We start from the raw sequence: 9638 nt of genomic DNA, 5'->3' as shown, positions 1-9638 counted from the left end.
AGTCTGGGACTGATGAGATTGTGTCGGAGACCTTGCGAGAGACGCAATTGGACCTCGAAGTGATATAGTTTCCTAAATCTGAGCGGGTAAAAAATTATTAAGAGTTAGGAAAAGAATAATCAAATATTCGTTCATTTTTAATGATGCCCAGATATCATTAAAACCTTTTTTCATTTATGGAGTCAGATGGAATAACGAGAAAATACATATGAGAATTGTGTTCCATTTAATCTTGTTTTGTTAAGTAAAAGGAAAGACAGAAACGCGCAAAGACCTTCACCCTCTAATCAACTGCCCCCTATTGGTTTGATTCATCCGGGCCTTACAACTTGAAATGAGTAACATAAAACAACTGAACAAACAAAAAAGTAAAATGGTTAATTACAGTTTGTGGTCATTGAAATATAAAACAGCAGGTGAAGCAAATATTTAACTCACCAATGACTGTGAGACTGAAACTCTTGATCTCACTGTTGATCTGTAGTTTATAAAGTCCAGAGATTTCAGGTCTGGTGTGTGTGACGGTCAGAGATCCAGTTTGATTGTCCAGCTTCAGTCTGTCTCCGAATCTCCCACCATTATATACAGTGATTCTGTCGGCCCGTTTATTGATTTCTGCTATTAAAGCATCTTCCTTTCCAAATCTCCACTGAATCACATCATCATCCTTAATTTCAGTGAGACCAGAGTTTAGAGAGACAAAATTTCCCTCTCGCACAGACACTGACTTCACTTCATCCTCAAACGCTCCTGATGAACAGAGTTTTTCACAGATTAAAGCTTTAAAATCACTTGATGTTGGTTTGATGAAGATTCACTAAAATACTTTTAATCATGTAAATGTGAAGTGATTAATATTCTGCAGCAGTACAAAGACAAAATCCATAAAAACACATTTAAAACTCACCCTCCAGACGCCACAAACAGAGCAAAACTAATTTCAGAAACATTTTCTTCATCGGTTCACTGAAAGCCCACGATGGTAACTCTTAATGACTGAAATGCTCAGATTGATCAGAAATACGGCTGAACTGTGATATTTATCTGGCTGTGACCTCAGTCAGAGTTTCCGTTCACACGTCCATCTCCTATAACATCATGAGAATCACTTTTTCACAAGCTTTTGCTGATCGTACATTTATGGGCCTGTATGAAAACTAAGAGTGAAATATTGGATTAGATATCTGTATTTACTGGTGTGTTATTTAGTGTTGTGAGGTGTCAATCATATTTTATCATGTTTTGTTAACAATTTTGCTCAATGTATCATGGACAGCTGACAGCTTTTCAAATTCTGTGTGGTTAGTTTGCAGCAGTAGCAGAAATAAACTTTTCCATTATGATTAAATAGATGTGTACCTTTTTTGGGCATTTTTTCCTCTATAGGGGTATTTTATGTAAACTTTTATGTAAAATTCTCAATAATTATTATTTTTTCTGTTAGAATAACAAGACACTATAGGGTTGTTACCAATCAAATCAAATCAAAATCCACCTTTGCACAGCAGAAGTGGCACCGTTTAGCAGCATCTGGAGTGGTATTCAGATGCATTTACACAGACTGATTAATGCAGCTCAGATGTAGCATAAATGCATGCTGGCTGGAAATGCATAAATAATTGTCACGGTGGTTGGCAAGCAGGCACACGAAGACGATGAAGATAGTTCAAAACGACAAAGTTTAATAGTAAATCCCAAAAGGCAGGCAGACAGATAGTGCAAACACATCTAAACAAAGGAGTAGCGGGAATCTGAACAAGGAACACAGAAGATGAATGAAAACAAACGAAAAGTCCATGAAAACTAAACACACTGAACATACTGTGACAGAAAGTCCCCTCCCGATATGCATAACCTCGCGCTGTAACAGGAGAAGTGAGCTAGGGATGGAGGGGGCTTTGGATGTGGCCGAGGCGAAGCTGCAGGCAAGGAGCCAGGAGATGGCTAAGAGATGGCAAAGGGTAGGCATGCCGGCAGAGGAAGCTGGAGGAGGTTTAGGTGGAGGACGGCTGACTGGGAGGAGACGGAACTGAAGGGTCCAAGGTGGTGATGGGATGGTGGCGAGTGGACGACGATCCCCTGGCGGTAAAGGTGGAAATAGTCCGCTAGCACAGACCCAGAGCTTCCCAGTGCCGACAGCCCACAGGGGAGACGAGGTGGTCCAGGTGGTGTTGAGGCTGACGAAAACTGGGGGGAAACCGACGGAGACGTGGCCGATGGATCCGCAGGCACAGAGCCGATGGAACCAAGCAACATCGCTGGCACTGGAGACCAAGGCAATGCCGCGGTGTCGAACGTCGAAGGTGGAGCCAGAGAACCCGGGGGCTGAGGTGGAGCCGGTGTGATGGAAGACAGAGGCGATGCCAAGGGGAAGGAGGAACCTGCTGCAGCCGTAGGGGTGGAGGGACGGAGTGCGGCGGGTGGCCCGCAAGTCCGTGGCAGAAGTGGTGACGACTGACCAAGGGGGAGCCGGCAGGACGAGGGAACCCGGTGAAGCCGCAAGTCCGAGGGTCTCAGGTGGAGTCAAAGGTGGGAGGAGCCAAGATGGAGTAGACAGGTTGACGGGCCGAGATGGAGCGAAGAGAAAATGGTCCAGAGGCGACGGCGCAGGATCCTTTCACACGGATGCAGCTCGACGTCAGAGCTGTAGACATCCGGCAGCGGGACTGGCTGAGCTTCGCGGTGCCACAAAACTTGACAGAATAACATTTAGAATAGCAGCCCATGTAGATTGAAGAAATTATAAAATCATAGTTTATAGTGCTTTCTAGAATCTGCGATGGTGAAGCCCGGCCAGCCGGTGAAGGACAAGCGTGTTACCGTCTTTTTAGCATCGCAAAGCAATTGGGTTAAAAAGACACATGTTCTCAAATGCAATTATCTCGTTTTAATCTGACTCCATGAATTAAAAAGGTTCAATGTTTACACTTAAAATAGTTACAACATGGATGAATGAAATGATAACTTAAAACATTAATTATACCCAGCATAAAATGTAAAATGTTACCAGAGAGAGAGAGAGAGAGAGAGAGAGAGAGAGAGAGAGAGAGAGAGAGAGAGAGAGAGAGAGAGAGAGAGCCTCTGACTCAAGAGCAGGCCAGCATCCAAAAAACAGACAGAGCAACCCAGGTGTGAGATATTCAAACTGACCAATCAGATAATCACAACTTCCCCCATTGTCCAAAACCTCTGGCCTGCAGGCCTAGATCACTATCAGCACCGCTGTGCCTTTAGAGGAGAGGGGGTGAAAAGCAAATGTCTTTGTTCCTTCCAAATATCTTGGATTATTTCCAATCTTACAGATAGGGTGGAAGTTGATAGTTCCTTATTGAAGTCTATCAGCCAGTCCTCATTCTTCATACTTAATGTTCCCTTGTCCACTGATGTCGCTGGCTCACCCCCCTGGTCAGAAAACCCCAGCCGTGCCGAATGGTACCACACACTGGAAAAGCAAAGCGAGTCGAACCGAGCCATGCAGTGGAAAAGTGCCATTACAGTATGATGGAGCTCCACGTCCAGGGTGAGGGTCAGCTCTGTCCTCTGCGTCTGCGGGGGGCTCACACGATGTCTCCGCGGCCGATGGTGATGACTTGGGCTCTGGGTCTGGCTGTGTTCTGGATCGGGGTAGGACGTTCTCCAGACACCGGATGGTGGCTTCTTTCCAGTTCAGACCGGTGGTTTCTGGGAGGTCGACGGGATGATGGTAATTCACCCCAATCCAGAACAATGACTTCAGGATCTCGTCGTCGTAGGGGCTGGTGATGGCGAGACTTTTCAAAAAGACAAAAAATCTGTGCTCTCACAGCCAACGCAGCAAATCGAGCTGCATAATCTTGGTTCGGTCTTCTGTCACGGGTGTGTGCAGGCAGTCGAAGACGATGAAGATGAAGTTTAGTAGTAAATCCCAAAAGGCAGGCAAGCAGACAGATAGTACAGACTGACAGACTGTAAAAGGAGAACTTAAGTAGTGACTCAAACAAGATGATGCAAACAAACAAGGAACACAGAAGATGAGTGAAAACAAAACACTAAAAGTCCATGAAAACTAAACACACTGAACATACTGTGACAATAATGTTATGATATTGTTTTGAATACAACTTAAAAAAAAAAAAAAGATACTTTACATATGAAACCAAAACTACCAGTATGTGGCGGCAAGTCACTGTCTTAATTAATTAGTCACTTTATATTAACAATATTTAACAATAATTAATTCCGCCGATTTGTTCTAAACAACCGACTGATTCAGGAACAAAGAGTGACTGCATTTAATAATGGGTCTTTGAATCATCTTTGACTCACCCAATTCATTATAAAATGTAGATTCAAACAAAACACTGCTGTGTGTGTGTGTTTCTCAGAGATGCGTGACTGCTCTTCTGTGGATTTGTTTGTATGATATAACTTTATTCTTTGTGAAATAGAGCATAAACAGAAAATATTGTGTCTAAGATGTAACTCAATGTTAACTTTTTGTTTTTTGAACTGTTACATAAAATCAGTATCACATTAACAATCATGCTGATGTTCAGGAAAAACGGCACTCTTTCCCGTGTGACATTGCATGACATTGCTTAACATGGTCTTACGACATAACTGTAAAAAGATATGAAAAGTCATCCAGATTTTATCCTCATATCTTGATGTTCGGGGGAATTCACACTGCTTTATAATCGGCTACATCACGCAGTGAAAGCGTGCACTCTTAAAGTGCAAAAGCAGGAGATAATCGTACTTGGAGAAGAAGAAGAAAAAACGCTCCACAAACATCCAGCAGAAGCTGTTTATCCACCCAACAGATCTAACCAAATATATGCACAGATAAAACAAAGACAACCATTGCAGAATCCATTTTGACCCCAAAACCAGTGAATAACATTTATAATGTTTGCCTGCATTGTTACAACAAAATCAGTGAATATTAATGAGAAAACACAAGAACCTATATCATTTTTCATTTAGAGAAATTTGCATTTGGTTACCAGAGATATTTGGTGTTTGGAAAATTTGCTCTCGAAATACTTGAGTTTATAACGAGATGTTTTTTAGTTTTTTTATTATTTTTGCAGACTTTACTCAGCAAATCTGAGTAAAATAACTCTTTTGAAACTCAAGTTGAAACACATGTTCCCTGTAGATACGGTTCACTCGTACTGCGTAGTACATTCTGCCGTAGGAACTCAGATTCCTATCCTGCTATCAAGCTGACTGATCGGCGCTCTGCAAGCAAGTGGATTGACAGCACTCGAGCTGAGTCAGCGATCTCAGTGATCTATCCGGCGTTTCTAAAAGAGCAAATTATATGCAGCGTTGTTTCAAATGCAGCGCCACGAGTGTGTCGGATGTAGGGCACACCTGCACCCATTTGATGAGCACAGTGAGTGCGTCACCTGACTTGGGAAATCCCGCACAGAAGCTGCGCTCACTGAGACGAGCTGTTCCCTCCCAGGAACCTCAGGGGAAGAAACAGCCGAGCCAAAGGCCTGAGAGATCGTGCACGAGTGAGCTCACGTCTGCACAGTTCCCGTGTGCCTCACAAGGGGGTAATCCATCAGCCGGAAACTGAAGCTTCCCCGGGGGCCGCCATTGATTAGCAGACCATCACCTGCTGTTAGCATCCCATTGACTTCCATTCATTTGGTGTCACTTTGACAGCAAATAATTTTACACCTGAGGCGTTTAAAGACTCATTATTTATTTCTAAAGAAACACGACAATTTATAAAAGACTCCATTACCTTGTATCTTACGTTATGGCCCCGTAGAAGCCGTTTTTGTAAAAATAGGCTAACGATTGCGTTATAACCACTCGACTCTCTGTCGCACAGTCGAGAAATTACCGTATAGACCGGCGGAGAAGCTCACGAGCAATCGGGGGGATGTGGAGGCATGATAAAGTCAAGGGAGAAGCCCATAGAGAGTGATAAAGTTGCTCCCGCTGCTAGCTCATGGACAGCTAATGCTCACGCTCTCCGTCTCTGTGAGATTCGGAAGGGAATGATTCAGATTTATCTCGGCACAGCTACTAGAAGACTGACAGCTGTCAGACTCACGTCACATCTACGTCGAACAAGCTCAGATTGAGTCTGCGCAGTTCGCCTGGCGATCAGGAAGTGCTTCTAATGGGCTTCACTTTTCTCCACTGAAATCTATAGGGTCGCTGTGTCCATCTTATATATACTGTCTATGACAAACAAAAAAAATTATTTTCTTTAATCCTACCTTGTTTGGCTTATGCTACTCTGAGCAATGCCTGAACTTTGTATTTTGAGCACTTCTTGCGTTATTTTTGCCTCTTCGCGATGACTCGCTTGCTGTAGTCCTCAGTTGTAAGTCGCTTTGGATAAAAGCGTCTGCTAAATGACTAAATGTAAATGTAATGGTCGCAGGGCCAAGTCAATCGGAGGAGTTATGGCCAGCTTAGTGGTGTTGGAAGTCACTTATGGCTCAACCTAACGGAGATCAAGGACGCAGACAAGGCTGCTTTCTGCGACTCCCCAATCTCCCTCACCGGCCTCTTCGGCCCCGCAGTGGATGGTTCCGCTCCGCCAAGCGCTACCCCTTTCCGACTAGCGACGCAGTACGAGTGAACCATATCGATAGTACGTTCCCTCGTTTACTAACGTAACCTCAATTCCCTGAGATAACGAGAATGAGTACTGCGTAACTTGCCGTGCTATCATGCTGCACACTTCAGTCGAATTCTTGATATTTATTTATTTAAAAGGGACAATGCATATGAATGAACATAGCTTTTCAGCAATGTACATACGCCAAAGTTGGCCCCCAGTAGGGATGGGCGATATGGCCTAAAATCCATATTGCGATATACATTGCAGCCTCTTGCGATAACGATATATATCACGATATATATAAATTATAATAAAACCATTTCAGAACAGGTTACACAGACCCTAAGGAAAGCCAAACAACTGCTAAATGTTTTTTTTTTTTAAAGAAAGAAACGGTGTATGTAGTTTTGAGAACATTTATTATGCAAAACTGTAATTATACAACATAATGTTGCAGATAAATAAAATTCAAGTACACTAGCTTTAAGTAGCCCTAATGTTTATATTATGGCTAGCAGCTTATGAAACCCCAAATTCAAAATTAGAACATTGTGAAAAGGTTTTCATAAAGCTGTAAGCCATAATCATCAAAATTATAACAAATAAAGGCTTGAAATATCTCACTTTGCATGTAATGAGTCTATATATTAGTTTCACCTGTTACTTTTGCATGATATTCTAATTTTTCGAGTTTCTCCTGTTATACGTCAACTAAAGAAAATGCTTCAAGTAGAAAAGTTTATTTACAGTAGTGCCATGCCATAGACAGTAAAAAGTGCAGAAGGCACTCGAAATCAAATGTAGTTTTAGTTTGGCTATTTTTTTAAAGGACACAAAAGATGCAAAGGGCAGAAAAACAGTCTTCTCAGTTAAAAAGCAACACAACCACGAATCTTAAAATCGGGCACACACAGAGATGTTGTGTTTACACCACTATTTTGTGAATACGCGCTGGTATTCAGTGACATGTTTCGTTTTGAGGTGGTAGAACAGATTAGTCGTGTGTGTTACCGAACTGTTGCCCCACACACTCTGTATAGACTGGACCTCACTACATACACCGTCTGTATAGTCTGTTTGCTGCTGCTCGTCCGACGGCTTACAGTAAATCCGAACCAAGTCCAAATAATGGATGTTGCACCGATCTTTTTCACCAGCTCCTCCGTTTCGCTTTCAGCCATGTTTACTCAAGATGACGACGAATATGATGCGTTTCAGCCGGTTGCAGCTCGTGGCTCTAAATTTCGTGGGTAGATTGCGTCATCAACATGCATTATCGCGATAGAATTAAATTGGCCTCTATCGTAGGCCAATTTTGTATCGTTTATATCGCCGATTACTAGCCCCCAGGCTATTTTACATTTGTAGTCCCATGTGAGGTCATCAACAATACCTAGTAACAAAAAACTAAACATTTAATTTAAACATGATTTGACTTAATTTAAAAGACACTACAATTAACAACAACATATAAGAAATGCCGCAATTAGCAAACAGGGCATCTAAAATGACATACTCATACATGACGGACACACACATATACACATACACAGTAAAGTGCTACTCAAAGTGCATTATCAATTTCTTAAAGTACTATTAGATGCTGCAAAGTGCTAGATCTATTTTGGTGTGTACATACACCTATAAAGTAATACAATGAACCGTACCCATTTATCTAAATTACAACAATTATCATTAGTGGGCACATACTTGATTTGTTTTAAGCCATCGTTTAAGTTGGTTTCTTAAAACTGGGGAAGGTCGGGCTTTCTCTCACAGCAACCGGTAATTTGTTCCATATCTCTGTCCCCTTAATTGATAGTAGGCTACATATTGTCCGAAAGCTGTACGTCTGTGAGGCACCACACAATCACCTCTCGTGCAGGAATTGACCTGAGTTCCTATGGCAGAAAGCCCACATTTTATAGAGGGGTATTGTTTAAATATTTTATCTATTCTATAGAAAGCAATTGTTGAACTAGTTTGAATACTATTAAAGCCAGGTGTGTTTTTAAGGCCTTATGGCCTATATGACTGTGATTTATAAAAAAAACAAATTCAAAATTACCGGTAGAATATTGTGAAAAGGTTTTCATAAGCTGTAAGCTATAATCATCAAAATTATAACAAAGGCTTGAAATATCTCACTTTTTATGTAACGAGTCTATATAATATATTAGTTTCACCTTTTAAGTTGAATTACTTAAAGCTGCAGTCCGGCACTTTTTTGGGTTTAAAAATATCAAAAAAGACATTTTTGAAAAAAAACGTAACCAGCCAGTGTTCAAAACGATCTGCTTGCCTTACCTCGATTCAAAACGGAAAGCTTGTAATAATGATTTTAATTCCAGTGGTACTGGTGGATTTCCGCGGGAATTTCGAGCATGTCTTTGCATCATTACGTCACTTCTGTACACATAGAGAAGGAGTCCCCGGCTAGCGTGTGTGGATGATGGAGGTGGAGATTTAGCTTAGCACTTGGTATGGCGGATCCCGAAAGTTTAAAGCGACAATCACCAGTGACAACTGGAGATTCACCAGTTGTAAAACCCAAAGACTTCGGACTTCAGAGTGGCTACAGAAAAAATATATTTTTCACGTTTTGACGTGATATAAGCAATCGTTAGATTTAATCAGCATGATATAGCTACTGCAATGCTTCCCCCCACCCCCCGAATTTGGTCAGAACAAAAGTGAATGTTAGGCTACTTACTTGTTCAGATGACATTTTCCGATGAAAATTCTAATGTTGACACTTTCAAAAAGTATACTCTGAGATTGCTGATGACAGTAACGTTACAGTATCCACAGCGACGCGGCAGCCTCAATACATTGTGTTCATCCGCGCTGTTTCATGCCGATTTACTACCCACGCACAGTTAATAATTCCGCGAATAACTGCAATTGCAGATTTCTAACAGAGATGGCGACAAAGAGGAAAAACGACGGACTGCAGCTTTAAATTCAAAACTTTTGCACGATATTCAAATTTTTCGAGTTTCACCTGTATATGTTGTTATATTACCATGGCATTACATTAAAAAAAAAAACTAGTAAACACTGC

General features: G+C 41.6%; 1 long non-coding RNA gene across 1 annotated transcript in view; it reads right to left on the bottom strand.

The window, feature by feature from the left end:
- LOC306988040 overlaps nucleotides 1–9515 on the bottom strand; it is a 403025-nt gene extending 393510 nt beyond the window's left edge. The window contains exon 1 of the long non-coding RNA XR_013795308.1: nucleotides 9288–9515. This is a non-coding gene — a long non-coding RNA (uncharacterized lncRNA). The remainder of the gene's footprint in view (nucleotides 1–9287) is intronic.
- Nucleotides 9516–9638: the final 123 nt, after the last annotated feature.

Source organism: Phoxinus phoxinus, assembly GCF_949152265.1.
Source record: "Phoxinus phoxinus genome assembly, chromosome: 20".
Taxonomy (NCBI): Eukaryota; Metazoa; Chordata; class Actinopteri; order Cypriniformes; family Leuciscidae; genus Phoxinus; species Phoxinus phoxinus.
This window is presented reverse-complemented; position numbering and strand designations above follow the sequence as displayed.